Source organism: Lathyrus oleraceus, chromosome 5 (assembly GCF_024323335.1).
Source record: "Lathyrus oleraceus cultivar Zhongwan6 chromosome 5, CAAS_Psat_ZW6_1.0, whole genome shotgun sequence".
In the NCBI taxonomy this organism is placed as follows: Eukaryota; Viridiplantae; Streptophyta; class Magnoliopsida; order Fabales; family Fabaceae; genus Lathyrus; species Lathyrus oleraceus.
In genome coordinates this window covers 485,549,405-485,572,081 of record NC_066583.1, presented here as the reverse complement: position 1 = coordinate 485,572,081, position 22,677 = coordinate 485,549,405, and positions in this window count along the sequence as shown.

Below are 22,677 nucleotides of genomic sequence, written 5' to 3'. Positions count from 1 at the left end.
AAAAAAGGGGTCAAAAGAAAACGACTCGCACGGATGTCGCATCCACTGCATACGTATCTCATCTGAATATGAGAATTAGAGTCTTCGTAGCTCGGCTACCTAGGGGTTAAGGGTAATTGTGCTCGCTAAGACATCACGTCTTCTGCCTACGTATGTCATCTGGAATGAGAATCAGAGCAAGCCGTGGTTCGGCTAACTACGGGGTTATGGATTGGGTTTTGGACGAACGACGTTACTACGCAATCTACCGGATGCTCGACCTTTGGAGACTTACTCGCCTGTAGTAGAAGGAGTAAGCGTGTTCTTAGGAGAAGAAAAATCAATGAGTTGGTAGGGTTAGGGATGCTCATGCAAAAAGGCAGTCCTTGACGAAGGAACCTGTATAAAGTAAACACAAAAACATTGCCTCCTATCGAGGTCTTCCAGCTAAGAAAGCGGTAAAAATACGGGAAAATATAAAAGTACCACACGGATAAAGATCCGAAGTAACAGTAATTAACGGAACAAGGAAACCTTGAGATCCTTCCAAGCTAACACCATCAAAGAAAGTGAGTCAGTACAGGTAATCGGAATGAAACCTCCAGGTGGTATCCCACAAATAAAGTGGAACACCAGGAAAACCATCTCTGCAAAAGTCGTATGAGTCCTCACAAAACAAAACTCAACAAACAGGTTAGAGAAACAAAATAGGGTAACCAAGAGTTGCCCCCAAATCAAAATGTAACCACATGAATCATGCCATTAAAATTCACAAAAAGCTCACAAAAAGCAACCAAGGGTAGGAGGCCTAAACCTCTTGTCAAACACATGCATCAAAAGGGTATCAAATTCACCCATAATACCTCATACATTTAGAGCATTCAAATTAAAGGCATAAAGATGATGGATATAGGGCAAACCTTATTGGAGAGATCGAATGAAATTGAATTGCACCGTTGGGTTTGCAGAGCAATCTTAGGGTTTATATGAGAGGAAATTGGTTCTTTGCCAATGAGTTCCCTTCAGTCTCTGAAGGTTGCTCTGAACTCTGTTAGCTCTTCTCTCACTATCTTTTTCCTCCAGCTAGGGTAATAGGAATAAAATGAAATTTTGTTTCACTGAAACTCTGAATTTATAACCTGATTTTTGTGGACCTGTGGGCTCAAATGAGAGAGGTCCAAGTCCAAGATTATTTATTTATTTATTTATTTATTTATTTTTGTTTCTTTTCGTTTTTCGTTTTTTTTTCGTTTTTTGTTTTTTGTTTTTTTGTTTTTTTTTGTTTTTTTTGCATAACTCGTGGGCTTCGCCTAGCGAGCATGACAACTCATGAACAAACCTTTGCTCCTTCAAGATTAACGTTTTGACTAACGAATAGACCCCTGTTGGAAGTAACTCAAGTCTTTCCCTTGTGTTGACTGATCATCTAAATAGAACCCACAAAGTGTCCTGGATGATGTTCAAGCTTCTTGGAGCTAATCCCGATTGACATGATGAAATGCAATGTATCTAATGTTAAATGACCTAAAAATGAATGCGTGAATAAGGAGGGAAAATTTTGGGGTGTTACAGTATACGTCCGCTCCTCATCTATTTTGGGTAAAACAATGTTTTCGTCGATTAATACAATATAGCTTTCGCTAAAATCGACCAACAAACAAACATTTTCTACCCAGAACTACATAAGCCTTGATTTCTCTGTTGAGATACGTAGGAGCAGGATTTGTAAATCTTGTCAGGCCCACTAATAAAAAACTTAGGTGTCCTTCGTCGAAAATCCAAAAATATTCTCCTTTCTTCTATTCTTTCTTTCCCACCTAATAACTTGAAAAGCCTAACATTTCAAACTAACACTAATGCGCACAACTAACCTAACGGTTCCCGTTGAGTTCAACGGACGTAAGGGGTGCTAATACCTTCCCCTTGCGTAATCGACTCCCGAACCCTGATTTGGTTGCGACAACCAATGTCATTGTCGTTCTTTCTTGGGTTTTATCAATATTTCCCCTTTCCTTTTTAGGAATAAATAAAGTTCAGTGGCGACTCTGTTCAGTCCATCATCGCGAGCGTGCGATTGCGCTTCGCTAGGTCGTGTTCTCATTTTTCGAGGTGCGACACCAACGTTGCAAGAGCATCTGCCATCCGGTTTTCATCTCGAGGGATATGATGAAACTCAACTTTTGTAAAGAAAGTTGAAATCCTTCTTGCATAATATCTATATGGTATTAAACCGGGTTGATTTGTCTCCCATTCTCCTTTGATTTGATTCACAATCAAAGCCGAATCACCAAAGACATCCAAATACTTGATTTTGAGATTCATGGCCTCTTCAAGCCCCATAATGCAAGCTTCATATTCTGCCATGTTGTTTGTACACTTGAAAGTCAATCTAGCTGTAAATGGTAGATGTGTATCTTGAGGAGTAATAATCACTGCCCCAATGCAATTCCATATTGATTAACAGCTCCATCAAATACCATGCCCCAACGGGAACCAGGTTCTGGCCCTTCTTCAAGCAATGGTTCATCTCAATCTTTCATTTTCAAGTACAAAATCTCTTCATCAGGGAAATCATATTGCACTGACTGGTAATCTTCAATTGGTTGGTGATCCAAATGGTCAGCCAAGATACTACCTTTGATTGCTTTTTGAGATTGATATTCAATATCATACTCTGACAATAACATCTGCCAACGTGCAATTCTCCCAGTTAAAGCAGGCTTCTCAAATATATACTTGATTGGATCCATTTTGGATATCAACCAAGTGGTATGATTCAACATATACTGACGCAGACGCTTAGCAGCCCAAGCCAATGCGCAACAAGTCTTCTCAAGCATCGAATACCGAGTCTCACAGTCGGTGAACTTTTTACTAAGGTAGTAAATTGCAAATTCTTTCTTTCCAGTCTCATCTTACTGACCAAGAACACAACCCATACTATCTTCGAGCACAGTCAAATACATGATCAACGGTCTTCCTTCAACAGGTGGAGACAAAATCGGAGGCTCAAGCAGATATTCCTTGATACTGTCAAAAGCTCACTGGAAATCTTCGGTCCAATCACAAGATTGATCTTTCCGAAGAAGCTTGAATATAGGCGCACATGTGACAGTCATGTGGGAAAGGAATATGGAAATATAATTCAAGCGGCCGAGAAAACCTCTGACTTGCTTCTCAGTTTTGGGTGCAGGCATCTCTTGTATTGCTTTGACCTCGACAGGATCAACTTCAATACCTTTCTCGCTGATAATAAAGCCCAACAACTTACCAGAACGAACACCAAAAGTACACTTATTGGGATTCAAGCGGAGTTTATACTTCCTCAAACGCTGGAATAACTTCAACAAATGCTCAACATGTTCCTCTTCATCATCGATTTAGAAATCATGTCATCGACATAAACTTCAATCTCTTTATGCATCATATCATGAAAAAGAGTAGTCACTACCCTTTGGTAAGTTGCACCGACATTCTTTAGACCGAAAGGCATCACTCTATAATAGAATGTTCCCCAAGGTGTAATGAATGTGGTCTTCTCCATATCTCAGGGTTCCATTTTGATCTGATTATATCTGGAAAATACATCCATAAACGAAAAGACTTTGAATTTAGCAGTATTGTCTACCAATATGTCAATGTGTGACAGAGGGAAATCATCTTTCAGACTGGCTTTATTCAAATCTCTATAATCAACACACATGCGGACTTTTCCATCTTTCTTCAGCACATGAACAATATTGGCCACCCATTATGGATACTCAGCGGTTACAAGGAAACCGATGTCAATCTGCTTCTGCACTTCCTCTTTGATCTTCACAGCCATATCAGGATGCGTTCTTCTCAACTTCTGCTTGACTGGCGGGCATCCTGGCTTCAACGACAATCTATGCTCCACAATCTCAGAATCCAACCCAGACATGTCTTGATAGGACCAAGCAAACACATCTGAATACTCTCGAAGAAGATCAATCAACCCCTTCTTAACTTCTGGACACAGGCGAGACCCAATCTTGACTTCCTTCACAACATCCTCGGAACCCAAGTTGACTAGCTCAATCTGCTCTTCGAACGGCTGAATGGTCTTTTCATCTTGCTCAAGAAGACGAGATAATTCATCACTCACTTCTATATCACTTTCCTCCTCGGCCTCAAACACAGGGAATTCAAAATTTGGAGAAGGAGAAGGATCATTGTATTCAATGGGGTTAGGAACCAACCTGCATAATGATTTGATATTTTGATTTTAGAGAAGTGAATTTGTGACCAAATATTATGCAGATGGACAATTATATTGTTTGTTTATGTTTTTTTTGTGATTACCATTTTTAGAATAAAGCAAAAAGTAAAAACAAACATCATAGACGTGGATGAATATAATTAATTTTATTAATGATTAATTTGGAAATGCCCAAACAATGTTCACTTCTCCCTTAGGCACAGGAGAAGGATTTTAAAAACATGTAAAAGTAATTACTTAGATCGATGCAAAATAACAGGAATATCAACAGCAGTCCAATTGTTGCAACCCTTTCCATGCGTCACAAAATTGGTGCAGTCTTCCTCTTCGTCATCCTCTAGCACATCAACTAAGTGTTGTTCATTTCCATGAATGAACCCTCCGTTATGGAAGCTAAGTTGCATATCTTCAGATATTGCAATCGATGAGCCTTTCTGGAACCCCAAACCAGTTCTTCCCTTGTTGTCAGAGACTTCTACCATGCGCCCCACTGATCAACAGTACCTTCCTCTACAATCTCCTGAGCATCTTTTAAGGAGGACATGGGTGCCCCAACTCTCTTTTCAGCAAAAATAGATAAGGCTTCGAACGGAGTCCCAACCTCATCCTCAACTTCAACATAAGAGAAAGATGACAGGTGGCTAACCAACAACGCCTTCTCCCCACCAACAATCACTAGCTTGCCATTCTTGACAAATTTTAATTTCTGATCCAGAATGGAGGTAATAGCTCCCGCCTCTTGAATCCATGGCCTTCCCAATAAGCAACTGTAGGCCGGGTGGATATCCATTACTTGAAAAGTAATTTGAAAATCACTCAAACCTATCTTGACTGGAAGGTCCACTTCACCAATTACTGTCTTACGCGAACCATCGAAAGCCTTGACAATTACACTACTATACCTCATGGGTGCTCCTTGGTAAGATAGCTTCGACAAAGTTGACTTCGGAAGCACATTTAGTGACGACCCAGTGTCAACAAGCACGTCTGGCAAAGCATCTTCCTTGCAATTCATTGAAATATGCAAAGTTAGGTTATGGTTTCTGCCCTCCTCAGGGAGTTCTTCGTCGCAAAAGCTGAGATTGTTGCAAGAAGTGATGTTAGCCACAATGTGATCAAACTGATCTACAGTAACATCATGCTCTACGAACGCTTGTTCTAGAAATCTCTGTAGTGCTTCTCTGTGCGCTTCGGAATTCATCATCAGAGACAACATTGAAATTTTCGAGGGGGTCTGAAGCAGTTGCTCTACCACATTAAACTCGCTCCTTTTTATTAGTCGGAGTACATCATCGTCATCATTGGTTTTCAAATTGCTGGATTCACTAGACTTATCTTTTGAGCAACCAACTGGGTCTACACTAGGCACTTCCACTTTCTTACCAACAATTGATTCTTCTTTATTTTCTGGGAACACCGGCCCAAACACTCAACCACTATGGGTCACCTTCGTAACATCAACAATGCTCACTACTGAACTAGTCGTAGGTAACGGGACATCTTGACCATTCTTCATCATTGTAGCATTATACTAGTACGACACAACTTTATCAGATGAATACGGGACTGGGCCTGCTAACCGTATTACCAACAGCAATACTGATCTTCGATTGTTGCTGTTACTGGAGTCATACTGAATTACCAACTGCTCTTGTTGCTTGAAAACGAGCAATATGACATTAACATCGTCATCTACATGACGGGATTGAACAATTTGGATCATGCCTTCATCCATCAGTCTTTGGATGTCCCTTTTCACAACTTCACAACCCCTCGTCTTAACACTACAAACAACACAAGCATCATGATCATGCTCACTTTCACTTACCAAACAAACATCCTTATGCATCTGCACTAAGGACCTCCTGATAAAACGCACATCAAAAACCTTGAATTCTCCAGGACAACGTCCACCATATTCACTGAAGAGTTCCCATGAGAGGGCAAAGGGTTTGCTTTCACATTTGGCGCGCGGTCCTCGAAGGACACCATACCATTCTTCATAAGCTTCTGAACCTCATACTTCAATGGATAACAGTTTTCAATGTCATGTCCGGGTGCTCCTTGATGAAAAGCACAACGGAGCTCAGGTTTATACCACCAGGGAAGTGGTTCTGGAATCCGTGGTGGGTTCCTCGGTTGAATTAAGTTCTTGAGAAATAACGAGGGATACAGCTCTGCATATGACATAGGAATCGGGTCAAAAGAGACCTTCTTCCTCTCGAAGTTCTGTTGATGATGATTGTTGTTGGTATTGTTGTTGTTGTAGGTGTTTGTTCTTTGTTGTGATTGTTGTTGTTGACGTTGTTGTTGTTGAATTGGTGTTGCTTGTTGACTAGAAAATACCGGGATAACGGAAGATACTTGATGATGATGATGTTGACGAGATGTTGGATTTCTTCTGATTTGAGGCCTCCTCTCCCTTCCACTGATTATTGCATTCGTCTCACTGTCTTTCTTCTTACCGAAATTGCTACCATATCTCTTGCTTGTTGATGCCTTATCTTTTGACAAACGTCCTTCACGGACTCCTTCCTCAAGCCCCATCCCCATGTTTACAATTTCGATAAAGTCACTAGGGGCACTAGCAATCATTCGCTCATAGTAAAATGAACTTAGAGTTTTCAAGAAGATCTTTGTCATTTCTTTTTCCTCCAAAGGAGGAGTGATCTGGGCAACCAACTCCCTCCATCGCTGCGCATACTCTTTGAATGTCTCCTCGTCTTTCTGAGACATAGTGAAGGTGAGAAAAACAAGAAAGGGGGGTTTGAATTGTTTTAGAAAATAAAAGCCTTTTCAAAAGTAAGAACACACAGAATTTTATACTGGTTCGCTTATAACACAAAGCTACTCCAGTCCACCCGGCCAAGGTGATTTCGCCTTCAAAAAAGGACTTAATCCACTAATCTTGAAAGATTAATACAACCAAACGTCTAAGAGAGTGATCTCTTAGTCCTCCCAAGTATACAGACTACGCAGAGTCACTTGAGGAACAAAAGCAATTTAGTAAAAATAGATTTGTAATCGAGAGTGCTTCTAAGAGTAAGCAAATATTACAGCAGAATAAACAAGCAAGTGTTTTCACGTATGAGCAGCAGCTCGTGAAAAACTAAGAGAGAATGTAAAGAATTTTTTGTGCCTTGTTGTGTCTCTCTCACTGAAGTAGGTTGTCCTTTATATAGTGGTGAAAGGACCGTTGGAGTGATGACAAAATATTGGCCTTTGATGAGCATTCAATGTTATTACTTCTGTGTTTCTTTCCATAACCAATTTGTCTCCCTGAATAACTTCTTTCTAAAAATACGTTCTTTCCATTTGAAGAAATTCTTTCCGTTACTCTTTCTGGATTTGGAGAATCTTCTTCAGAGTCTTTGTTATCTCGGAGTTTCTGTGTCAGAAGGAGATTGCGTTGAGGTTACATCAGAGCTTCTAAGAGTACTGGTCTTCTAGATCATCAGAACTAAGTCCATTGGATGTTTAGAGCTTTTGGTTCTTTCTACTGTCTTGTTTTGCTCAGAATCAGAACTTCTAGAGCGCACTTCTTCTTCAGATGCTTCTGATCTTCTAGTACTTTGTTTCTGATTAGAGGTTGTATATGATAAAACAATCAGATTCCTTTGTTGCTGTTCAGAGTCCTGCACACTTAGAGAATTTTCGTTAGGGTGCCATTTTTGGTTTCATACTTTGTTATCATCAAAATCCTGGAATTATATTGTAGGACATATTTTGTTTTTACAATCTCCCCCTTTTTGATGATGACAAAATAATCTTAATTAAGAGATGAAACATTTAGAGATAAGAATATTTAGATCAAATAGACGTGAGCTCCCCCTGAGATAAGTCTGGGAGTTCAGAAGTTCTTACCGAAGCTTCCATGATATGATGTTTCTAGATACTCTTCTGCAAATTTCTAAGTAAAAAAGGATTAGAACCAGTTAAAACAATGTTTACAGAGTACTGAAAGGATTTAGATATGTTTTCATCAGAGCTGTTTTTAGTTCTCCCCCTTTTTGTCAGAATCAAAAAGACTTAGATAAATGAAGGAAAGACAAATATATATATATATATATATATATATATATATATATATATATATATATATATATATATATATATATATATATATATATATATATATATATATATATATATATATATATATATATATATATATTCAGATAGAAAACACAACCAGCAGAAAGAGAGAACAAACACGACAGAAAGCAACAAGCAAATCAACAATCAAAAGGAATCCTAGGTGCCTAGGGGTTTGGAGGTGGAGGCATCCTCTGAAGCAGCTGGGTCAGCAGATTCTGAATGTTGACATTAACTGAATCCTGTTGATCCAATCTGGCTCGGACTTCTTTCTGCTCCTTCTGAATATCTTCAAGTGTCTTGAGAACCAGAGGGAGAAAGGTGGGAGACTCCCACTAAGTCAGAGCATCCGGTTCTACCATGTTGGCAGATTCTTCAGCACGACGAGCTTCAGCTTCAGCAGCGGCTTTAGCTTCAGCTTCAGCAGCAGCTTTTGCTTCAGCTTCAGCAACAACAGCCTTAGCTAGAGCTTTGGCTTCAGCTTCCTTAATCCGTTGCATTTCCTCTTGTCTGGCTTTCTCTTCTGCTTCCTTGCGGGCTCTCTCCTTAGCTTCTCTGGCTAGACGCTCTTGGAGTCTTAGCTCAGCGTCTCTGATGAAGTCGTTTCTGACTTGCTCAGAGAGGCTCTTCAGCTTGAAGGCTTCAGCGGTCATCCAACCAATAACTCTGTTCCAGTGTGTCCTAACAGCTGAGGGATCATCACTGATGCCAGAGTTGATGGTCAAAGACTTGACCTTGTCAACTGAAGCTCCTACAAACAACATTATTGCTTCCTCTAGGGTTGGCAGGGTATTTTCTGGTTCAGAGGGTGGAGGTGGAGAAGTGGGAGGGCTTAGGTTGAGAATGGGAGTTTGTGGTTCAGCGGATGTATTTGGTGGGTGTGTGTCAGAGTTATTTGGTTCAGAGGGTTAAGGGTCAGATGGTGTTGGGTTTGGTTGTTCTGTGGGCGGTGAAGTGACTTCTGGTTCAGGTGTGGTTTGTGTTGGCTGTTGTGAGGCCAGAGTCTGAGCTTGAAGTTAGGCCAGAGTGGGAGATGAGGGGTCAGAGTGTTCTGTGTCTGATGAAATATTGAAGTAGGGGGTGATTCTGGAGAAGAAGATGAAGATGGTGAGGTGGTTTCATTCAGGATTTCTGCGTCAGAAAGAGGTAAGGTGGTGGTGGCAAGGTTAAATTTCTGGGATGGTTGATGAGATGTTCTGGTGGTTGAAGGTGGGGTTTCTGAGTTAGTGTAGATAGGTGTTGGTTGAGGGATAGAAGAAGCAATGGGATGTGTTTGTGCAGAGGGAGCAAGAGAAACAGACTTACCAGAAGGCCCATGAAGAGGTGCTGGAGGTCTTGATCCGGAGGATTCTCCTAGTCTTGCCTTCTTCGCTTGCTTCGCCTTTTCAGAGGGTCCTCGTGGACGCTTCATGAAGTTTGGAGGCTTATCTGGTAGTTGGCTTATGTTGAAGTCTGAGATATCCATTCCTTCTTTCTTTAGATCATCTAGATAATAAAGGATTACTTCTCGGGGGTCTTCCTTTAAGAACAGATAAAGTCCATTGGGGATCTTCCTCTGATCTTTGAGAGCTTCCCAGGAGGTGTCCAGAGTAGGTTTGAATTTGACTTGATCCATAATCCCCATGCTCTTCAGATTTTTGGCGTTGAGAGGTTTTCCAGTGTCGATCATCACGTCGTCCATGAGTCTGAGCTTTAACAGGTGGTCCACAAGGCGGCTTTCAATTAGAACGTCAGAGATTAGCCTTCCAAGAGGAATGTAGTTTCTGGGCTTCATGTTGTTTCTTGTATCTCGTACAAAATCTCTGAGATACTTGAAAAGAAGTGCTGGAAGGCAGAGCTTTAGACCCTTGTGGATGCAGTATAGAATGCACTTCTGGTCTGTGTTGATGTAGTCTGAGGAGTTTGAAGCTGGGCGATGATGGATGGTACCCAGAATGATCTTCAGCCAGACACAGAGGTTCTGATGTAGCTCCTTGTTCTTGGAGAGGTTGCCTTCAACGTTCTGCTTGAAGATTGTTGGGTTAATCTCATGGGACATGTATTTTGCCCTAGAATTAATGTTGTAGATTCTTCTGCCTCCATCTTTTTCCATGCCTAGAAGAGCAGCAATGGACTTCTCAGTTATCACCATTTTGACTCCCAGAACATAGGAGACAATGAAGTGATCATCAGCATCGGCAAATCTCCAGAATTCCTTTACTAGATTTGTGTAGACAGGACCATACAAGCGTTTGAAGTAATTTCCCCAACCTTGATTTCTGAGTTCTTCAGTGAGATCAATGTCATTTCTTCGCATGTTGTCAAAATCCACCAAGGATTCAGATAACACTTCCAGTTTCTCAAATGGCGTTGCAAGATTGATGTGAGGCTCACGATCAAGAATGTGAGGCTCTTTGTAGATGGGAGTTGTGACTACACCGGTAACCGTTGGGTTTGGGTTGCTTGAACTTGGAGCTTGTTCGCTTGAATCCATTTGTTGAGAGAAGTTGTAAACAGATTGTTGTTGAGCATCCATGAATGTTGTTGAAAGCTGGGATGAAGATGAAGAATGCTGCAGGAATGCCTTGAGAGAGCTGAGCTTGCAGAGGTTTAAGAGTGCGTGAGAGTGAAAAGTGTGCAATGTGTGAAATGAATGTGTTTAAATACCCAAATTAGGGTGCATGCAAAACGACACACAAAACAAAGTTTAACACAAAAACCAAGTCAGCACGTTTAGAGGGAAAATGATTACAGCTCATTAATGATGTCTAATCCCAACAGTCAGTACACTGCTCGAGGAGATCTCAAGAGACTATTCCTTGATTTCTGCCAGACAGCTGTCTAGAAGTTCCAAGGTCAGACGCAAGGTACTCCACGTGTTTGCTTTATCTGATCTTCAGGAATACCAAGGGATTGGTTCCTGGAGATTTCTAACTCAGATAACTTCTAACTTGGTAGGAGTATCCGAGTCAGAGGCAGAATCCATTGTGTTTACATCAGAATCTCATTTTACAAACTCAGAGGCACATATTATTCAGGGCAATTTTGAATGTTCAGATTCTTTAAGATGAAGAGGAATCTATCTTCAGCTAAGGGTTTAGTAAAGATATCAGCCCATTGATGATCAATATCAATGAATTTCAATGTTACTACCGCTTTCTGAAGATAGTCTCTGATAAAATGATGTTTTATTTCTATGTGCTTAGCTTTGGAGTGTAAAATAGGATTCTTGCTTAAATAAATGGTAGCAGTATTATCATAGAAGATAGGGATGTTACTCTCAAAGATTTGCAGATCCTCTAATTGATTCTTCATCCAGAGCATCTCAGTAGTGCACAGAGATGCTGAGATGTATTCCGCTTCTGTAGTAGACAAGGTTATGGTTGATTATCTTTTACTGGCCTAGGATATCAGATTCTTTCCCAAGAGCTGACAATTTCCAGATGTACTTTTTTGTTCCATTCTGTCTCCTGCGTAATCTGCATCACAAAAACCAGATAGTCTATACTCTAATGTTTTCTCATACATCAGGCCTAGGTTAGGAGTTCCTTTCAGATATTTGAGAATTCTCTTAACTGATGTTAAGTGAGATTCTCTAGGATCTGATTGAAATCTGACACATAGATAAACACTAAATAGAATATCAGGACGAGTAGCAGTCAGATAGAGAAGGGAGCCTATCATACCACGATAGAGCTTCTGACAAACCTTTTGACTGACTTCTTCTTTTTCAAGAATGCAGGTTGGATGCATGGGTGTCTTTGCAGGTTTGCATTCAGCCATTTCAAATTTCTTCAGAATGTCTTTTATGTATTTACTTTGATGAACGTACGTGACTTCTGAAGTTTGATTGATTTGAATTCCTAGAAAGAACTTTAGTTCTTGCATTAAGCTCATTTCAAATTCTGCCTGCATTAGCTCAGAGAATTCTTGACATACAGAGGCGTTAGCTGAACCAAATATGATATCATCAATGTATATCTGGCATATCATGAGATCATTATTAATGTTTTTACAGAAGAGTGTGGAGTCAACTTTTCCTCTAATAAAATCATGTTCCAGAAGAAAATTACTTAATCGTTCATACCAAGCTCTGGGAGCTTGTTTTAATCCATATAAAGATTTCTTAAGTTTAAAAACATGTTCTGGACACTTTGAATTTTCAAAACCTGGAGGTTGTTTGACATACACTTCTTCTGATATATAACCATTAAGGAATGCGCTCTTGACATTCATTTGATACAATTTGATAGAATGATTTATAGCGAATGATACAAGTAAGCGAATAGATTCTAACCTGGCGACTGGGGCAAAGGTTTCATTGTAGTCAATACCTTCTTGTTGACTGTAACCTTGAGCCACTAGTTGAGCTTTGTTTCTTACAACTTCTCCTTTCTCATTCAGCTTGTTTCTGAACACCCACCTGGTTCCGATAATGTGAGTGCCTCTGGGCTTAGGAACAAGATCCCAGACGTCGTTCTTTGTGAATTGATCTAGCTTCTTGCATGGCTAGAACCCAGTCGCTATCTTGAAGTGCCTCATCACAGGACGTAGGCTCGATCAGAGATACTAGTCCTAGAGGAGTTTCTTCAGGAGTCTTAAAGGTAGACCTAGTTCGGATAGGTTCGTCCTTATTTCCCAGAATCAACTCTTCAGATATGTTGAGGTGACTTTTAGCTTTCTTTGGGATTGCTGGGGAGTTAGTTCCTTCTGAAGTTTGAATGGCAGTTGCTTCTGGAGCTTTAATCTTCTCGTCAGAACCTGCAAGAGTGATCTCCAGATCTGCAAGTTTCTCAACTAGCTTTGACTTTTCAGGGTCAAGCTTATCATCAAATCTGACATGAGTTGATTCTTCCATAATTTTGGTTTATGTATTGTATACTCTATAGCCTTTAGAGCGTTCTGAGTATCCTAACATAATACCTTTTTGTGCTTTGGAATCAAACTTGTTCAGATGTTCTTTAGTATTTAAAATAAAACAGGAACATCCAAAAGGATGAAAATAAGAAATGTTTGGTTTTCTTCCTTTACACAGTTCATAGGGAGTCTTCTCCAGAATAGGTCTTATGAAGATTCTATTCTGAATGTAACACGTTGTATTTACAGCTTCGGCCCAAAAGTGCTTAGCCACATTTGTTTCATTGATCATGGTTTTGGCCATCTCTTGGAGTGTCCTATTCTTCCTCTCTACAACTCCATTTTGTTGTGGAGTTCTAGGGCAGGAGAAATCATGGGATATTCCATTAGAGTCAAATAATTTCTCAAAAAATTTATTTTCAAATTCCCCACCATGATCACTTTTGACTCTGATGATTTTAGAGTCAAATTCGTTTTGCACTTTGGAACAGAAGCTAGTGAATACATAGTGAGACTCACTCTTGTGCTTTAAGAATTTTACCCATGTCCAGTGACTGAAATCATCAACAATGACTAGTCCATATTTCTTTCCATTGACTGATGCTATTTTCACAGGACCAAATAAATAAATGTGAAGAAGTTCCAGAGACTTAAAGGTAGAAACAATATTTTTCTTTTTGAAAGATGTTTTTGAAAATTTTCCTTTCTGACATGCTTCACACAGAGCATCTGAAGAAAACTTCAACTTATGTAGACCTCTGACTAACTCGAGTTTATTTAGCTGAGATAATTTTCTCAAGCTAATGTGGCCCAAGCGTCTATTCCATACCCATTATTCTTCGTGAACAGACATCAGACATTTCATATTTTATTCTTTTAAATCAGAAAGATTTATTTTATAGATATTGTTTTTCCTCTTGCCAGTGAATAGGGCAGAACCATTGTTTTGATCTATGGCCTTACATGTTTTTTTGATTAAAGATTACATCATATCCGTTATCACTTAATTGACTTATTGATAACAGATTATGCATTAATCCTTCTATATATAACACATCAGATATAGAGGGAAGAGTACCATTACCAATAGTTCCGGAGCCTCTGATCCTTCCTTTCTGGTCTCCTCCGAAGCCTACAAATCCAGCATCTTTAAGTTCCAGGCTTTGGAACATAAACTTTCTTCCCGTCATGAGTCGCGAGCATCCAGAGTCCAGGTACCATGACTGGTGTTTTAACTCTGCTGCATAAGATCTCTGCAACACAAACAATCTTATCCTTTGGTACCCAGAGTCTTTTGGGTCCTTTGTGATTAGTTTTTCCAGAGTTTCTTAACACTTTAGGTTTTCTAGCATTATTAAATTGTTGCTCTTGTGTATGTGTATAGTGATATGAAAATGGAGATTTAGGTTGGTCATTAGTAGAAGTTTTATCTTCACTAGGATCATACCCAATTCCTCTTCTATTGTTCTGACTGACTCCATAAATCATGGATGCCATTATACTCCTCCCTATCCCATTTTTTAGAAACTTTTGAAAAGATTTTTCATATTTATAAATTATTGTGTTTGAAGTTTATGGAGCTTGAGATAACGCTTCTTCAAGTTTTGAGCAATTTTTCTTTGTTGCATCTCTTTCTAATGTCAAAGTTCTGTCTTCATCTTTTAGTTCTAAAATTGTTATCTCAAGTTTGCCACATTCTTCTAATGTTTCTTCAAGAACGCCTTTTATAGCTTTAAATTTTTGTTTGAGTTTCTGATATGAGCTGAGAGTTTCAGACAGACATGATTCTAAGTCAGATCGAGAGAGTTCAGAAAATACCTCTTCTGATTCAGATTCTTCATCTGAAGTGTTCTTGGATGTGGTAGCCATGAGTGCCACATTAGCCTGTTCATCAGAGTCTGATTCTGATGAGTCAGATTCGTTGTCATCCCAGGTAGCCATCAGTCCCTTTTTGGTTCTGAGGGAATTTTTCTTGAAGTTCTCTTTTCTGGAACTGTCTTTCTTTAACTTGGGACATTCGTTTCTGTAGTGACCTATTTCTTTACATTCATAATATGTAATATCTTTATTAGATTTACCTTTTGAGGTTGATTCTGATCGGTCCCCTCTGGGTCTTGGTCTCCTGAAGTTATTATTCCTCTTTCTCCATAGTTGTTTTACTCTTCTGGTCAGAAGGGATAATTCTTCCTCATCGTCAGAATCTTCTTGTTCAGAGTCATCAGCGTCTTCTGTTTCGGCCTGGAAGGCTTTGTTTCTGTCAGACTTGCGCCTTTCAGATCTGGACTTTAATGCTACAAACTTGATTTTCTTCTGAGGCTCATCTTCCTCCAGTTCTATCTCATGATTTCTGAGTGAAATGACAAGCTCTTCAAGGCTGATGTCGTTCAGATCCTTTGATAGCTTTAAGGCTGTGACCATGGGTCTCCACTTCTTTGGCAAGCTTCTGACTATCTTTTGGACATGGTCTGCAGTTGTGTATCCTTTGTCTAGCACTTTGAGACCTGCAATAAGAGTTTGGAATCTAGAAAACATTACCTCTACAGCTTCATCATCCTCCATTTTGAAGGCTTCATATTTCTGGATTAGAGCCAGAGCCTTTGTTTCTTTGACCTGAGAGTTTCCTTCATGAGTCATCCTTAGGGACTCGAGTATATCTTTAGCTGTTTCCCTGTTGGTGATTTTTTCATACTCATTGTAGGATATGGCATTGAGAAGTATCGTTCTGGCTTTGTGATGATTTTTGAATTCGCGCTTCTGATCATCAGTCATTTTACTTCTGGGAACGACAACTCCAACATCTGTTACAGGAGGTTAGTATCCAACTGTGACAATGTCCCAGAGATCAGCATCATAGCCCAGAAAGAAACTTTCAATTCTATCTTTCCAGTAATCGAATTTCTCTCCATCAAAGACTGGAGGCTTAGCGTTGTAGCTGTCTTTTTCATTGGTGTTGGCCATAGTTTTTCTCGTTCTGGATCTCTCTACACTGTTAAGTGTTCGATTAGAAAATCAATAACAGAGCCGAAGCTCTGATACCAACTGAAGGTGAGAAAAACAAGAAAGGGGGGTTTGAATTGTTTTAGAAAATAAAAGCTTTTTCAAAAGTAAGAACACACAAAATTTTATACTGGTTCGCTTATAACACAAAGCTACTCCAGTCCACCCGGCCAAGGTGATTTCGCCTTCAAAAAAGGACTTAATCCACTAATCTTGAAAGATTAATACAACCAAACGTCTAAGAGAGTGATCTCTTAGTCCTCCCAAGTATACAGACTACGCAGAGTCACTTGAGGAACAAAAGCAATTTAGCAAAAATAGATTTGTAATCGAGAGTGCTTCTAAGAGTAAGCAAGTATTACAACAGAATAAACAAGCAAGTGTTTTCACGTATGAGCAGCAGCTCGTGAAAAACTAAGAGAGAATGTAAAGAATTTTCCGTGCGTTCTTGTGTCTCTCTCACTGAAGTAGGTTGTCCTTTATATAGTGGTGAAAGGACCGTTGGAGTGATGACAGAATATTGGCCTTTGATGAGCATTCAATGTCATTACTTCTGTGTTTCTTGCCATAACCAATTTGTCTCCCTGAATAACTTCTTTCTAAAAATACGTTCTTTCCATTTGAAGAAATTCTTTCCGTTACTCTTTCTGGATTTGGAGAATCTTCGTAAGAGTCTTTGTTATCTCGGAGTTTCTGTGTCAGAAGGAGATTGCGTTGAGGTTACATCAGAGCTTCTAAGAGTACTGGTCTTCTAGATCATCAGAACTAAGTGTAATACCCCAAAATTTACCCTTCATTTTTCTTGAAAAAAAAAAAAAAAAAAACGAAAAAAAAAAAAAACGAAAAAAAAAAAAAAAAAAAAAAAAAAACGAAAAAAAAAAAACGAAAAAAAAAACGAAAAAAGAAAAAAATTTTATTTATTAATTAATTAAATAAATAAATAAAATAAATAAATAAAATATAACAAATTATTTTGGATTTGGGTCTCCCTCATTTGAGCCCACTACCCACGAAAATCAGTCTATAAATACTGAAGTTTCAGTAGAGGAAAACACACTTGGAGTTACACTGGGAGATTCACTGGAAAAAGATAGTGAGAGAAAGAAGACAGAACAAAGGGGGATTTTGAGGAGAAACAAAACACTCTGAGTTTTCCTTGGAACAAAACCCTGAGGAAAAAGATAGTGAGAGAAGACCTGACAGAGAACTCAGAGCAGCCTCCAAACCCTGAAGGGAACTCAACTTGTAAACCTCACGGGTGCAACTCAATTTCAATCAAGCTCTCCAATCAGGTTTGCCCTATATCCATCATCTTTATGCCTTTAATTTGAATGCTCTAAATGTATGAGGTATTATGGGTGAATTTGATACCTTTTTTGTGAGCCTTTTGTGAATTTTGATGGAATTATTCATGTGGTTACATTTTGATTTAGGGGCAACTCTGGGTTACCCTATTTTGTTTCTCTAACCTGTCTTTGCGTTGCCATGACATTGTTTTCCCTGGATTTCACCTTGTTTGTCTAACCTTTCTGTTGAGTTTTCGCGAGGGCTCACATACTCTTGCAGGGATACCATCCGGAGGTTTATCCTGATTAATCGTATTGACTGATTTTCTTTGATGGTCTAGCTGGAGAGATCTCAGGGTTGCTAATCCTTTAATTGCTGTAACTTCGGATCTTTATCCGTGTGGTAATTTTTTCCTTTTCTTGTACTTTATCGCTTTCTTAGCTGGAAGACCTCGATAGGAGGCAATGTTTGGGCCCCTTGGTGGCATTTTACTTTGAGATACATGTTTTGTGTTTTGTATTCATATCCCCACATGTAGCGCGGTTCCTTCGTCAAGGACTGCCTGTTTGCCCTCGAGCATCCCAAACCCTAAAACCCAAAGCAACACGTTTACTCCTTCTACTACAGGCGAGTAAGTCTCCAAAGGTCGAGCATCCGGTAGATTTCGTAGTGACGTCGTTCGTCCAAAACCCAACCCATAACCCCGTAGTTAGCCGAACTACGGCTTGCTCTGATTCTCATTCCAGATGAGATACGTAGGCATAAGACGCGATGTCTTAGCGAGCACACATCCCCCCAACCCATAGGTCAGCCAAACTACGAAGACTCTGATTCTCATATTCAGATGAGATACGTATGCAGTGGATGCGACATCCGCGCGAGTCATTTTCATTTAACCCTTTTTTTTTGGTAAACAGCACAAGATAAACCCACACTCTTTAGACAAGAACTACAAAAGTGGATCCCGTAGAGTACTACGGATGCGTAGGGGTGCTAATACCTCTCCTTCGCATAACCGACTCCCGAACCTAAGATTTGGTTGCGAGACCCCGTCTTGTCCTTTCCTTTTTCAGGTTTACTTCGAGCGTTTCCTTTCCCTCCCTTGGGATAAATAACGCACGGTGGCGACTCTTCTGTCATTTTCTTTCGCCGGTTGTTTTTTCGCACACTGTATTTTTCAGGTTGCGACAGCTGGCGACTCTGCTGGGGACTTTAAGAAGTTGACCTCTTGCTGGTCCATCTTCCCTAAGCGAGTCCCTCCTAGCTTTTGTAGTTTGTTTGTTTATTGGGTGTTCATGCTTTTGTACAATTATTTATTTACCTGCTTTACCTTATTACATTGTGTACATATCATTGTTGTATCTGTTGGCTGGCTATGGCTGCTTGGTGATCTTTGTGAGATGAGTTCTATACCCGAACTCGAGTGCACTTAAGATAGGAGAATGGCATAGTCCTGTCAACTTGTGTGGAGTATTCCTTAGCGAGTTGACTTGCAAGCCCATTCACTTGGTGGAGGTCATGTTGAGATCAATAATGTCACATAAGTAAGTTGTGGTTAGACATTACTTGTTCCAATATAGACCTAAGAAGCCAAGGACCTTAGTTTACCAAACCCATCTTGGCCTATTCGTAGGACGTAGTGCGAAAGTCGTTCAAGTGTAAGATTTGATATGATTGTTACGCGATACTACACTCATAAGAGTCTCTCTTGAGAATATTGTTGGAATACGAGTAGTCGTTCCTCTGATAATATCCGAAAGATGGGATTATGACTATGGGAACCTTTTGTAGAACATGTTTGGCAGGTTTAAACCTTAGTACACTCCTTTTGGGTGGTTCTTAACCTAAACTCCATGCTCGTGACTTGCGACAAACCCTTGATTCATGGTTGATCTGATCAGGTATCCTTAATATCAATGAAACTCGGGTATTGATAAGGTGTAAACCATAATCCGCCAAAATGGGTGGTTGATATTAAGGATAACATGATCCATCCCATGACCTTTGTTTGGTGTGCTCTTAATTTCTCTCCAGACAGTGCAACCTGACAGATGTTCAAGCAGATACAGCAATCCTGATTGGCATGCCATTGCATTGCATTCACATCATCACACCATTTGCATTCATATCATTTAACACATGTTTATCCTTTTCAAGGAGGTTTAAATCTTCTTCTTGATTCTAGTCGGGGTATTTCTTCTTACACTGTTTATCAAATGTGAGACTGGAATCAAGGGGGTAGAATACTTTTGGAATTGATAAACATGTCATTGCATTTGCATAGTCATCCGCATGTCTTGCATAACAGGTACCGCCACAGTGTTCTCAGTTTGTTTGGTGTCCCACTAGCAGGATAGCTGACTCAGGCATTCACCGATACGGTACCCGGAGGAACCAACAGAGAGTAATGGAAAGCCTACAGGCAGAGCTCGCCGAGATGAAGATTCGCATGAATCAATTCATGGATTTGGTTCAAGGGGTGGCTCAAGGACAGCAGGAGCTTAGATTGTTGGTGCAGAAGGATCCCCTTATTACTCAACCGGAGACACTAGCTGATCCTCCAGCTGGAGAGGCTAATGGTCCCAATGGACCAGGGCCTATCCCAATCCTACATGTCACCTCCGGTCAACAACCCATTCAGGATGGTCAGGATGATCAGTTCCCCTTGCTTCAGGAAGACTTTGGCATGGACCCCATGTTTAGAAGATTGGAAGAAAGGTTGAAGGCAGTGGAAGGACAGAATCCTCTGGGAGTAGATGTTGCTGACTTGGGGCTGGTCCCAGGTGTGAGAGTGCCACCGAAATTCAAGGTCCCGATATTTGACAAATACAATGGCAGCTCTTGCCCCAAAACTCACGTGCAAGCCTATTTCCGTAAAATGGTTGCATACTCTGATGACGAGAAGCTACTTATGTACTTCTTCCAGGATAGCCTAGCTGGGGCATCCTTGGAATGGTATATGAGGCTGGACAGAGCCCACATCCGTTGCTGGAGGGATTTGGCAGAGGCTTTCGTGAAGCAGTATCAGTATAATGCAGACATGGCTCCGGACAGAACTCAACTTCAGAATCTGTCTCTTAAAAGCAATGAGTGCTTCAGGGAATACGCTCAACGCTGGAGGGATACAGCTTCCCCTGTTCAGCCTCCTATGTTGGAAAAGGAAATGGCCAACATGTTCATGAATACGCTGCCTGAACCTTACTTGGAGCGTCTGGTAGGTTGCAATGCTTCCAACTTTGCTGATGTGGTCTCTACTGGAGAAAGGGTGGAGAATTACCTAAAGACATACAAGATCCAGAGTGGAGGTGGATCCTCATCAGGGGTGAAGAAGCCGTTCATTCAGGGACAGAAGAGGAGAGAAGGGGATGTGAATGCCATATCTTCTTATCATAACAGGGATAACCGGAGGAATAATTTTCAGAATTATCATCAGCAACCGTATGTTGCGGCTGTGACCATTCCAGCTGCAGCGCCACTACAACAACAACAATCACAACGTCAACCAGCTCAGTATCAACATCAGCAACAACCGGGTAACAGACCCGCTTATCAACAGAGGCAAAGGATGATGGACCGGCGTTTCGACACCCTTCCAATGTCGTACGCCCAGTTACTTTCTAGTCTTCAACAACTACAACTTGTGCAATTGCGCACTCTGGCTCCTCCTGTTGGTAGACTTCCGGTGGGTTACGACGCCAACGCTAGGTGTAGCTTCCACTCTGGGGCACCTGGCCATGACATTGAGAACTGCAAAGCTTTTAAGCACGTAGTTCAGGACCTCATAGATTCAAAGGCCATCGACCTTGCACCAGCTCTGAATGTCGTCAACAATCCCATGCCCCAGCATGGTTGTGCGAACGTTAATTTGGTAGAGGGAGAAGCCAAGTCCATTAAGGATGTGTTGAAGTTGAAGACTCCATTGTTGGATATCAAAGGATGCTTGCTGAAGGCCGATGTCTTCCCCGGTTGTGGGAAGGGTTGTTTGGATTGTGCCACTCAGAGTGGAGGTTGTTTGAAACTACAGCAGGGTATTCAGGCCTTGCTCGACAAAGGTATCCTCCAGGTTGAGGGTCTGTCTGTCCAAGAGTCTGCGGAAGGGGTTGAGGAAGAAGGGTTTGAAGATGCTACTGATGAATTCGCAGATGTTGTTCCTACTGTTTCTGTAATCCATAATGATGTAATTGAACTTGATTCCGATGTTTCGGATGCTTGCATTTCAATGAATGAGATTTCTGAGTACGACTGTGATATTGCTACTATCACTATTTTCTACCCAACCAATCAGATCCGTGTGCCAGAAGCGCAACCCGTGCCACCAGTGTGACGATCTACTATGACCATCACAACCCCTGGTCCTTTACCCTTCACCAGTGAAAGGGCCATTCCGTGGCATTATGGGGGGAGCGTGTATACGCACGATCATAAGGTGGAACGGCCACTAAAAGTAGAAGAGGGTCAGAAGCCTGAACTTGAAGGTCCCGCAGTGGATAATGTCGGTGGAATTGGGCGATTCACCAGGAGTGGTAGACTGTTCTCACCACCGATTACCCAAGCTGATAATGCTGATGCTGTGGCGAAAGCCAAGGGCAAGCAAGCCGTGAACGGGGATACCTCTGCACCCCAGGGAAGTTCTGAGCCCACTTTTGCAAAGGATGTGGACGAGCTTCTGAGAATCATAAAGAAAAGCGATTACAAGGTAGTCGATCAGTTGATTCAGACTCCGTCCAAGATATCCATTCTCTCACTCCTATTGTGTTCGGAGGCACACAGCGAGGCACTTCTGAAGGTTCTTAATGCTGCTTATGTACCTCAAGAGATCTCGGTAAACCAACTAGAAGGGATCGTCGCCAATGTGCATACAACCAACGGGTTAGGTTTTACTGATTCTGACTTAACACCAGCCGGACGCAATCATAACAAGGCTCTGCACATCTCGATGGAATGCAGAGACACCGTGTTATCGCATGTTCTGGTGGATACAGGCTCCTCTCTCAATGTGCTACCCAAGAGAGCCCTGACAAGGTTAGAAGTAGAGGGTTTGGTCTTGAAACCTTCAGATCTTATTGTGAGAGCCTTCGATGGTTCTAAGAGGTCGGTGTTTGGAGAGGTAGAATTGCCAATTTTGATTGGATCACAAACCTTCAATACTGTCTTCTACGTGATGGATATCAGTCCTTCCTACAGTTGCTTGTTGGGTCGTCCTTGGATCCATAATGCTGGGGCAGTCTCTTCAACTCTACATC